The 12,095-nt window shown below is 51.0% G+C and overlaps 1 protein-coding gene across 5 annotated transcripts in view; it reads left to right on the top strand.

Annotated features, from left to right (window-relative positions):
* The window catches only part of TESC (tescalcin), a 60,841-nt gene that overhangs the window by 29,690 nt on the left and 19,056 nt on the right, over positions 1 to 12,095 (top strand). The window lies entirely within an intron of this gene.

Genomic DNA, 12,095 nt, shown 5'->3' with positions numbered 1-12,095 from the left:
CTTATGAGGATCCCACAGGAGGCTCGTGAAGACCTTGAATGCAAAAGTCCCCTTAAAAATGATCATTCAGAACCACAGGCTTTAGATGCAGATGAATAAGATTTGTAAGTTGCACTTAGAAGTTTAAAGAAGAACTGGATTTCTAAATGTGCGGCTTGACAAGTTGAATATAGCTTTACAAACTCTCATGAGGCAATTGATGGACCAAAATTGATTTTGTTTTTAAGCCACCGTTTCTTATCTGTGTTGGGCCTGGTCCCATCTCTTTCCAGAAGTCATCTGAGGACATCTAGGGGAGGGTTCGTCTTGCGGCATTGAAAGCCCCACTTCAAGGCCTTACTTTTGCGTGGGTTCTTTACACAGCCCGGTACCTGATTTTTAGACATTCATATTGTTGGCCGGGCGCAGTGGCTCACTCTGTAATCCCAGCACTGTGAGAGGCTGAGGCTGGCGGATCACTTGAGGTCAGGAGTTCCAGACCAGCCTGGCCAACATGGTGAAACCTCGTCTCTACTGAAAATACAAAAATCAGTTGGGCGTGGTGGTGTGTGCTTGTAATCCCAGCTACTCAGGAGGCTGAGCAGGAGAATCGCTTGAACATGGGAGGGAGAGGTCGCAATGAGCTGAGATCATGCCACTGCACCGCAGCCTGGGTGACAGAGCGAGATTCTGTCTCAAAAAAAATTTCATTGTTATGTTCCCTTTTTAAAAGAGGGAACCCCCAAATTGTATATGCTTCAGGATCCTCAAGACCTGAATTCATCCAGACCACAAAGTACTGAATTTCTGTGGCCTCTCGGCAAAATGCCTGAATAGAAAAAAAAAAAAAAAAAAAGGAATGTCTATCTAATTCTAACACGTTCATTAGCCACCTACCATTTGGGGGGCTCTTCCCCTGTCCTCAGAAATTTTCCATCTAGCGGAGGAGACCTCCACAGGTAAACCTGTTAAAAGGTCAGAATTTTAAATAATGAAGAAAATACAGAAATAGCTTCTTGCACTTTTTCTTTCTCTTTTTGGGCCCCTTAACTGGTAAATGTTTTAAACAACAATTTTTAATTTCCTGATAGCACGCTGGCAGGCTTATAAATGCCAGAAATAGACGCTATGGAATACTTCAGATGTAGTGGTGCAGGCCATTAGGAGGCATGATTAGATAAAGCCACATTACAAAAAATATTTTTAGGTTCATCGAGCCATTGACTGTGGAGTAATTCCGGAGGTAAATGCAACCACAGACGTACACAGGGAAGAGAAAAAAAAGGGACTCCATGCTCCATGTCAAATGCCACCAACGTGCAGCCCCATGTTCTGATAGCCCAGACAGTGGGGTGTCAGCAAAATGTCCTAACTCCAGGTCCTGTTTTTCTTCCTTCAGCAGTGTTCCTTTTGTTTTTCTCTTTGAGACAGAGTCTCGCTCTGTCAGCCAGGCTGGAGTGCTGTGGCGCGATCTTGGCTCACTGCAACCTCCCCCTCCCAGGTTCAAGCAATTGTCCTTCCTCAGCCTCCCAGGTAGCTGAGATTATGGCACCCACCTCCACACCTGGCTAATTTTTGTATTTTTAGTAGAGGCAAGGTTTCACCATGTTGGCCAGGCTGGTCTTAAACTCCTGACCTCAGGTGATCCACCCGCCTCGGCCTCCCAAAGTGCTGGGATTACAGGTGTGAGCCACCACACCCAGGCCCTCAGCAGTGTTCTTACCACTGCTCTGTCATTTTTTGAAGTTACCACAAGATTGGCCCAGTGCGGTAGCTCACACGTGTAATCTGAGCACTTTGGGAGGCCGAGGTGGAAGGATTGCTTGAATCCAGGAGTTTGGGACCAGCCTGGGCAACACAGTGAGACTCTGTCTCTACAAAAAAAAATTAAAAATGAGCCGGGCATGGTGGCATGCACCTGTGGTCCTAGCTACTCAGGAGGCTGAGGTGGGAAGTGTGTTTGAGCCTGGGAAGTTGAGGCTGCAGTAACTTGTCTTGCCACTGCACTCCAGCCTAGGTGATGAAGCAAGACTGTCTCAAAAAGAAAAAAAAAGCACGGGGTTGTGAGCAGAAATGGGAGCCCAGCTGCCAGCAGCAGAGTGCTAACGTGTGCCAGGCACTGGACTCAACGCTCACATGGTCTCAGGAACCCTCTGAGGTTGACATTATTATCCCCATTTTACAGATTAAGCAACTGAGGCTGAAGAGGTTAAAATTACACAGTAGGGCCTCAGTTCAAAAGCAAAGCTGGCTAATGCAAGAGGTGTAGCCTCAAACCACTGCAGTGATGTTGCTCTTCATCCAGAATTAAATCCCCTTTTAACCCAGTCACTTTGCTTTGTTTTTAACCTGTCTATGATATGACCACTTTTTGAGGGGATGGGAGCAAGATCTCGTTCTGTTGTCCAGACTGGGGTGCAGTGGTGCAGTCATGGTTTACTGCAGCCTCCGACTCCTGGGCTCAAGCGATCATCCTGCCTCAGCCTCCTGAGCTGTAGCTGGGGCCACAGATGTGTATCACCACATCCAGCTAATTAAAAAAAAATTTTTTTGTAGAGATGCGAGTCTTGCTAGGTTGCCCAGGCTGGTCTCGGACTCCTGGCTCAAGCAATACTCCTGCCTCAGTCTTCCAAAGTGCTAGGATTACGGGCATGAGACACCATGCCTGGCCTCGACAGCTTTTTTTAGAAATACTATACTCATAAGGAAGTTGCTGAGGCTCTACCTAGCTCAGCAGGCTGTTTCACCATCAGAATTTAATATATTCCAAGAGGCAGCGAGTCCTCCCTTTAAAAGCCTCAGCTAGGATGACGCACGTTCACTTAAAGAGGAAAACCTGCTACGGTAGCTGTAAAGATGCCCAGAAAAGACAGCGGGCGTGAGGCAGCTGGACTCGCACATCTGCTTAGGTGAGAGTGTTAAGGCAGACGTGAGGAGAGCCACCGAGGGGGTAGTTTGGTGTGAAAAGGTGCGGAGGCGTTCCCGAGGCAAAAAGCAGCTTTCTAAACGTTCTTAGTTTTATTAGCAGGTACTCGCATATAAAACTTTTCTAGAGATTCTTTTCCCAGGATGGTTGATACTGACATGGTCCATGCTTACAAGCCTGCAAATGTCCAGGGCCTTCCGTGATGGGTTTTAGAGCTGAGGATCCTACAGGGTTGAGAAGGGGAGGCTCCCCTTCCCCTGCTGGGTCACTTCTGTTCTGATGCTTATGTGCGTGAGGGGTAGTCAGAGAGAAAGCTAGCACATCAGCCAGTTCATGCTATAACATGAGCAATATACTAAGGTTGGCTGGGCATGGTGGCTCATGCCTGAAATCCCAGCACTTTGGGAGGCTGAGGCGGGTGGATCACGAGGTCAGGAGATCGAGACCATCCTGGCTAACACAGTGAATTTCTACTAAAAATACAAAAAACTAGCCAGGCGTGGTGGTGGGCGCCTGTGGTTCCAGTTACTCGGGAGGCTGAGGCAGGAGAGTGGCGTGAACCCGGGAGGCGGAGCTTGCAGTGAGCCAAGATAGCGCCACTGCACTCCAGCCTGGGCAACACAGTGAGACTCCGTCTCAAAAAAAAAAAAAAAAAAAAAAAAATTAGCCATTCATGGTGGCGGGTGCCTGTAGTCCCAGCTACTCAGAAGGCTGAGGCAAGAACATCTGTTGAACCCAGGAGGTGAAGGCTGCAGTGAGCCAAAATCGTACCACTGTACTCCAGCCTGGGCGATAGAGTGAAGCCCTGCCACAAAAAAAAAAAAAGAAAAAGAAAAAGCTAAAGGAAGGAAACAGGGCAGACAGCCATCCCCTGGAACCCTAGGGAGGAGAGGGTCCTTGGGGTAGGTGGTCATGGAAGGTGCCACTGAGGAGGCCACATCTGGGTTGAGACCAGGAGAGAAGGAGCTGGTGTGTGAAGAGAAGAGGGAGGGGAGCTCTAGGCAGAAGGCCCAGCACATGAGGAGAATCGGAGAGTTGGGTGCAGATCACAGAGGGTTTGCCTTTGCCCTAGTGATGACTTGGGTTTCCTTTTGTCCTTGAAATAAAATGCACAGATGTGGCCTGAAACACCAGCTGTATGTTAGCTCCTCCTTTTTTGTTGTTGTTTTGCTCTGTTGCCCAAGCTGAAGTGCGGTGGTTCGATCTCAGCTCACTGCAGCCTCAACCACCCAGGCTCAAGCGATCCTCCTGCCTCAGCCTCCCAGAACTTACAGGCATGTACCACCATGCCCGGCTAATTTTTGTATTTTTTGTAGAGATGGGGTCTTGCCATGTTGCCAAGGCTGGTCTTGAACTCCTGGGCTCAAGCAGTCCTCTCACCTCAGCCTCCCAAAGTGCTGAAATTATAGGTGTGAGCCACTGTGCCCGGCCAGCTCCTACACCTGTATGTCCTCCCAGGACCTCTCCCCTGAGCTCCTGACTCATGTAGCAACTGCCCATCCACTTAATATCCAATAAGACATGCCACTTAACATGCCCCTTTCAAAGCAAGCACCTCCTCATCCCTCCCAGAGGTCCCCCGTTCCTCTGTGGTGAACGGCAGCCTCACAGTTCCCTGCAGTGGTCACCTTTGATTCCTCCCTTTTTCTCAGCCCTGCTTCCAGTTCATCAGCAAACGCTGCCATTTCTACCTCCCAAGGAGCCCAGGATTTGCTACTTCTCTCCCCTTCTTCCTCTGCTCCCCCAACCCCTGCCCTCATCCAGCTGCCATAGTCTCTGGCCTGGGCTACCCCAACAGCCTCCTCCCTGGTTCCCCTGGATCTTCACTGTCCATCCACCATCGAGGCTCACAGTACCATGTGGGAGGGTCCTATGAGAATGTCTCTTCTCTGCTGAAGATGTTCTGTCTCACCCACTGGGAGTCAGAGCCACCGCTGAGGCCTCTCAGTGTCCTTCTGGCCCCTGCACGGTTGGGCCCCTGCTACACCCATCTCTCCAACTATTTTTGCCCAAGTTACATGAACATTCTTTCTGTTCCCCACCCCAGGGCTCTAGCTCATGCTGTTCCTTCTTCTTAGAATGCTTTTCCCCTAGAGCAGGGTTTTTGAGCCTGGGCTCTGGGGCTGGATGATTCTTCATTGGGGGTTGTCCTGGGCACTGTGGGGTGCTGAGCAGCATCCCTGGCCTCCACCCACTAGATGCTGGTAGCACCCTCCCCACCAGCTGGACACATGGGAGTGGAGAACCTCCCCTCCTTCAGGTCTCTGCTCAAATGTCACTTTTTTCCCTGTGGCCTTTCTGTGGTCAACCTCATTTAAACTTGTACCAGTCTCCTGTGGTCCCCTCCCTTTCTCTGCTGAATTTCTCTGCAAAGTACTCATCACTCCCTGAGATACTCTATTTCCCATCTTTTTTGTGCTCTCCTAGATTCCCCATAAGGGATCGTGTCTGTCTTTACCTCTGCAGCTGGCACCTAGAACAGTGCCTGGCTCCTTGAAGGGGCTCGAATGCTTGTCGCTGAGTTGCTTTCACTGTAAGAAGTCAATTCCAGGTGTTGGGGAAAGTGGGGGGACTGACATGGGGCAGGGACAGGGATGAGAAGGTGTTTGCCTGGGGGAATGGTCTTGGCAACGTTGTCCAGTTTTTCAAAGAGGCATTTGCCAGGAGCAAAAAGGACCAAGCCTTTCTTGCCAGAATCTTCGTGCAAAAATGTGGATAGGAGAATTGCCTAGCACATTTGCACAATTCCAGGTGCTTTGAAACATTGAGAGATTAAGAGGCCAGCAGTTCTCACGCATTCATGTGTACGTGAATGCCCTGGGGACTGCGTTAAAATGCAGGTTCTGTAATGCCAGCACTTTGGGAGGCCAAGGCGGGAGGATCACTTGAGCCCAGGCGTTCAGGACTAGCTTGGGAAATATAGTGAGACCCTGTCTTTACCAAAAATAAATTGGGTGTGGTGGTACACACCTGTAGTCCCAGCTGCTCAGGAGGCTGAGGAGGGAGGATCACTTGAGCCCAGGAGTTCAAGGCTGCAGTGAGCCATGAATGCACCACTGTATTAATGCAGGTTTTGATTCAGTAGGTCTGGAGTAGGGAGAGATGGTGCATCTCTAATAAGCTCCAGGTGATGCAGATGCTGCTGGCCCAGAAACCACACTTTGAGTATCTTGGCTACTGGGAAGACATGTGCTGAGTGACATGCAGTCTCTGCCTTGAAGAGTCTCCATGGGGCCTCAGCTTCCCCACTGTGGGGGACACCACATGCTGAACAGTGAGTGCAGGAAGGGGAATCAGAGGGGCACTGGGCAGGCAGTGCAGGAAGGGGAACTCAGAGGGACATTGGGCAGGCAGCCCGGCAAAGTGGCCTCCCTCAGTGCGGGGAGCCCTGGAGCGGTGGAAGTTCCGGCCTGAGAATCTGGGGCCTGGCTGCACCTTCACCTTGGAGGTCGGTTAGCCTTGTGGTGGTTGGTGGGGGTTGGGGAGCTCCATGCTCAGTACCCCTAGAGAGAACTTTGCAACTGAGCTGGGCTCTGAAAGCCACCGGAAACCAACCCACACCACGAGGCTTGAGGAAGAGCCCAGCACAGTCCTCGGTGGTTTTTTGAGCCTGGTCCTTCCCTTCTTGTTGGCCTGACGCTTGTCCTGCCCTCTTCCTGGGTCCCAGATGGGGCCTCTCGGGCTGAGGGCTGGGGGCTGGGTGAGAGCAGATGCCTCGCTCTTTCTCTCTTTAACGTAAAAATGCGCAACTGGAAGGAAGGAAGTGGTGAGAGTGAGGAAGCGCAAGATGGTTCGAGCCAGCCTGGAGGCAGAGCTGGAGTCCCGCGCCAACTCTAGCTGTGTGACTGGGGCTTAGTCTCTTTGCCTCTCTGGGCCTTGTGTTCTGGTCTGTAAAATAGGATCATCATTGTTGCCACTCATGATTATGTGGGGGTGATTAAGTGTTGCAGTGCTTAGCACAGCTTGATGTCGTGCGAGCCCTTCATGACTCCAGGGGGACATTCTGAAGCCCCGAGGGCTCAGGCTCTCCCGCAGGAGGCCTGGAAGGTGTGTGGCCCTGGAGCCCTCCTGGGCAATCCCCGCTACCCTGATGGTCACTGGGGCAACACCACTGGCCATGAGAATCAGCTCCGGCTGAGGGCAGTGACCTGCCGTCAGCCCTGGGCTCTGAGGTGAGGCAGAGCCTGTTCCCATGGCTGCAGCCTGGGCTGCGACACCTTTAGAAAAGCCGGTTCATCCAGCCCGGCGGGGACCTAGGGAGGAAGGAAAACAAAACTGGCACAAGTATTGATGGAGCGTGAAACTGATGAAGTGAAAAGGTTAGCCTGTCCTAAGCGCTGGACTCAAGGCCGGCGCTCTCCTTGTTGAAAAGGGACATTGGCAGGTTTTAGGGAAAGTCCCTGAAGGCCAGGCACCACCATGCCACTGCCTGGGTCCGCCAGTATCATTCTTAACAATGAGAAGTGGCTTCATCTCTCTGCCTCAGTTTCCTCATCTTTAAAATGGGCACAGGCCGGGTGCAGTGGCTCACACCTGTAATCCCAGCACTTTGGGAGGCTGAGGAGGGCAGATCACCTGAGGTCACGAGTTCGAGACCAGCCTGGCCAACATGGTGAAACCCCGTCTCTACTAAAAATACAAAAATTAGCTGGGCATGGTGGCGCACACCTGTAATCCCAGCTACTCGGGTGGCTGAGGTACAAGAATCACTTGAACCCAGGAGGTGGAGGTTGCAGTGAGCAGAGATGACGCCACTGCGCTCCAGCCTGGGCGGCAGAGTGAGACTCCGTCTCAAAAAAAAAAAAGTTAAGAAAATAAAATGGGCATAAGTACCTACTTTATAGGGTTGTTGTGAACCCTATGTAATAATGTAAAGCTCTTAGAATAGTTCCTTCCATTTTGAGGGTACGTAGGTTAGCTGCTGTTACATTATTATTATTACTACTATTAATACTGCTGCAGCGATTACTGTTACTGCTGCTGCCATTATTACTGTTATTATTTTAAAATTAAGAGCTCATCCTGTGTCAGGCAGTCTACTCAGCATCTTATGTGGATTTATCTCATTTGATCATCTCATTAGCCCCATCATGTTACCTGGATATTCCTATGATCCCCATTTTACATATGAGAAATCACGGCTTGAAGACATGCTGTGATTACTCAAGACCATGTGCCTGGTAAGGGGCAGAGCCTGGGCCAGCACCCCTCTCCCCACCTTGTGTTTGACCCTGAACCATCCCCTTTGATAGGGGAAGGATTAGGTCTGCACCCATCTCACAGATGAGGAAACTGAGGCTCCAAGAGTCAGGCACCAGTGGTGAGGGGGAGGTGAGAGTCAGGTGTGGATGTAGCAGGTGCCTATGGAGAGAGAGAGAGAGAGAGAGAGAGCAGAGGCAGCGGGCTTCAGAGCCATTTACACACCCACTGGGGGTTGTGAAGCCAGCACCTGGGGACACTGTGTCCCCAGCTCAATTCCTAGCAGGTCAAGCATGTCTTGTTGCTGCTGGTTGGGGACAGGCCTCTTGTGTTGAGTTAATTTCTTCTCCAGGCACATGGGTCAGGCTCTTCTAGGTGGTTTCTCCCCCACCTCTCCTCCCTCTCTCCTGGGACATTGGGGTCTGCTCTCCTTCCAGGGTCTGGACACCCGGGCCCTGGGGAAGGCACCTGGGGAAGGGCAGTGCCTCAGGATGGGCCAGACAAAGAGGGAAGCCCTGCGTGCAGCCATCTTCATTATTCGCTTCATTATTCGCTCAGCAAACCATTTATTGACCACCTTGCCAAGTCCAGCAGTGCAAGGCATTGAGGACGGGGTGCTGTGGACATCACAGGGTCCCCATCCTGCAAGCTGCCATCTGTGGTGCACTCCCAGTTCACCAGACACCGTGCTGAGCATGTTGCGGACTTTATCTCCTCTAAACTGTACGGCAACCCTGTGAGGTTCCTGTTTGCAAAGGAGCAGACAGAGGCTGGGTGAGGCAACGCCGTTTGACCCAGGTAGCAGAGTAGGGTAGAGCCCAAGTGTGATTCCAGAGGCTGTGCCCTTCACCCTCTGTCAGTATCAGTGTGCCCTCCTCACAGACGAGAAAACAGACTCAGAAAGGATTAGCAACAGCCAGTGAAAGCCAGAGAGGGTTTGGCTAGCAGCATAGCAGCCAGCGGCTTCTCTGTTCTCCCAGATTCCCTCTGGAGCTCCACGTGGTCCCTTTCTCAGGGATCTGGGCCTTGGAAAATGGATTCTGTTCGGATGGCCAGGGAGAGTCGGGCAGCAGGGTATCTGGTAAGAGCATGGCTGTACGCTACCTGGCTTCCAAGCTGACTCTTCCATGCCCCCACTGGGTGAGCTGGGGCAGGTCGCCGAACCTGTCTGTGCTGAGCCTGAAGCGTCGGGGATAATAGGAGCCCTTGTGGGCTCTCTGGGAAGCGAGGTGGCTCCGGCCAAGTCGCTTGCACGGTTGTGAGCTATAGCTGTCATTGTCATCCGATCGTGATTTCGTAGATCATCTCCCTGGTAACCCTGACTCATTCAGGGCTCTGGTCTCTCTATTCTGTCCCCTCCTGTGGTCGCCTCCCACTAATGAGGAAAAAGGGCAAGGCATCGAGCTGTCTGCGAGCAGTGAGGGTGTGACCTGCATACAGAAAAGCATGTGTCACACACACAGGGACTTTGACAGACGGAACATGCAACAGAATGTTCCCGGCTCCCAAAAGGCCCCCATATTCCCTCTCAATCACCCCCAACTCTGGGGCGGTTCACCACCCTGACTGCAGAGGTTCGTGTTGTCACTTTCTGTTCTTTACATAAATGGAGTCATAGTGCAGTAGCACAGCAGTTCTTTTTTGTTTTTTTAAAGACTTATTAGAAAATTTTAACAGCTTTATGGAGCTGTAATGCACATATTATAAAATTCGCCCATTGAAAATGTACAGTCCACTTTAGAGCACCTCAGAAAGAAGCTCTGCACCTGTTAGCCATCACCCCATCCCCAGCCCCTGGAAACCGCATCTCTCCACTTTGTCTCCCTGCATTTGTCTTTTCTGGATGTTTCCTATAAATGGCATCGTACACCATTTGTGTCTGGCTTCTTCCACTGAGCATCATGTCTTCCAGGTATATCCGTGCTGTGGCATGGATGAGAATCTCGTTCCTGGACAGGTGCAATGGCTCACACCTGTAATCCCAGCACTTTGGGAGGCTGAGGTGGGTGGATTACCTGAGGTCAGGAGTTTGAGACCAGCCTGGCCAACTGGTGAAACCGCACCTCTACTAAAAATACAGAAGTTAGCTGGGCGTGGTAGCACATGTCTGTAATCCCAGCTACTCGGGAGGCTGAGGCAGGAGAATCACTTGAACCCGGGAGGCGGAGATTGCAGCCGAGATCCACTGTGGAGCAGGCCCATGGAGATTGAGCCGAGATTGTGTCACCGTGCTCCAGCCTGGGCAACAGAGTGAAACTCTGTCTCAAAAAAACAAAACAAAACACCTTGTTCCTTTTTATGGCCAAAAAATAATCTTATTTTTTTTTTCCATGGCCAAATAACATCCCATCTCTCTGGGCCAGCTGTCCCGAGTCTATCTCCTTTTGAACTGGGTTTCTGGAACTGGGTTTCTGGGAATCTAAAACATGAGTCTGCCCTGACACAGCTACTGAGTTTGGCCAGAGGCCATGAGTGAGCCCAGCTGAAAGGCCTGGGTGGGAGGGACAGGAGGCCATGCCGGGGACACAGAGGGACCCGGGAATCGGCCAGGTCCTGCTGTGCCTCTCCATGCCTCCATCCCCACCCCTCCAATGCGTAAGGCAGGGCAGCACAGGGGCCACGAGGCATTCACAGAATCTTCCAACCCAAACAGCGTAGAGTCCCTTGCGTCTGTTTTGCCTCCTCCTCTCCAGCATCTGTCTGTCCTAGTGTTGAATCCCACTCCCAATGACTGTCCCGTCATCACTTCCCACCCGGACGTCCTCATTTTCAGTGGGCTGATACCCTCTGCCTTCCCTACCTGGGCCTGACACCTTTTTCCCTAGGATCACCAGCCTGTGTGCTGGGTCCTTCCCAAGACACTGCCCGTGGAGGCCCATGGAGCAGAAGGAAAAGGTGAGCAGGAAGCAGATTGAGAGAACCCAGGATGGCCTTCCGTGAAAGGCAGGGGAGGAGGGCAGGCAGGTGAGGGAGTGGCTGACGCCCCTGCCTGCAAACCTGCAGCCTCTAGGACTCAGCATTACCTGTGCCAGCTACAGGGTGTCCTCCTGTGAAATTCACCCTCCCCTCTCCCCAGCTAAGCTTTTTTTGCCTTTTTTTTTTTTTTTTTTTTTTAAGAGATTGGAGTCTCACTGTATCACCCAGGCTACAGTGTAGTGGCACCATCATAGCTCACTGTAACCTTGAACTCCTGGGCTTAAACAATCCTCTTGCCTCAGCCTCCTGCATTGGTTGCTAGCTGGGCCTACAGGCGCATGCCATCACACCTGGCTGGCTTTTTTTTTTTTTTTTTAACAGCTTTACTGAAATGTAATTTACATAATACAACTCAGCCATTAAAATGTGCAATTCAGTGACGTTTGTTGTATGTACAGAGTTCTGCATCCAGCACTGCAGTCAATATTAGAACATATTCATCACTCCCAAAAGAAAGCTGTACCCTCAGCTGGCACGACACATTCCCCTCTCCCCAACCCCCTGACAACCACCAATCTGCTTTCTACCGCTGTGTATTTACCTATTCCAGATAGTTCATGTAAATGGAATTATGTAATATGTGGTCATTTGTAATTGGCTTCTTTCACTTTGCATAATGGGTTTTTTTTGTTTGTATTTTGAGACGGAGTCTCAAAACTCAAAAGTTTTTTGAGACTACAGTCTACCAGGCTGTAGTGCAATGGTGAGATCTTGGCTCACTGCAACCTCCACCTCCCGGATTCAAGCAACTCTTGTGTCTGAGGTTCCCAAGTAGCTGGGATTACAGATGTGCGCCACCACACCCGGGTAATTTTTGTATTTTTAGTAGAGATGAGGTTTCACCATGTTGGCCAGGCTGGTCTTGAACTCCTGACCTCAAGTGATCCGCCTGCCTCGGCCTCCCACAGTGCTGGGATTACAGGTGTGAGCTACGGCGCCCGGCCTCACTTAGCATCATGTTTTTTAGATTCATTCTGTGTTGTAGCATGTATCAGTACTTGGTTCCTTTTTATGG

Source organism: Pan troglodytes, chromosome 10, assembly GCF_028858775.2.
Source record: "Pan troglodytes isolate AG18354 chromosome 10, NHGRI_mPanTro3-v2.0_pri, whole genome shotgun sequence".
In the NCBI taxonomy this organism is placed as follows: Eukaryota; Metazoa; Chordata; class Mammalia; order Primates; family Hominidae; genus Pan; species Pan troglodytes.
Note: the sequence above shows the minus strand (reverse complement) of the source record. Positions and strands in the feature narration are given on the sequence as shown.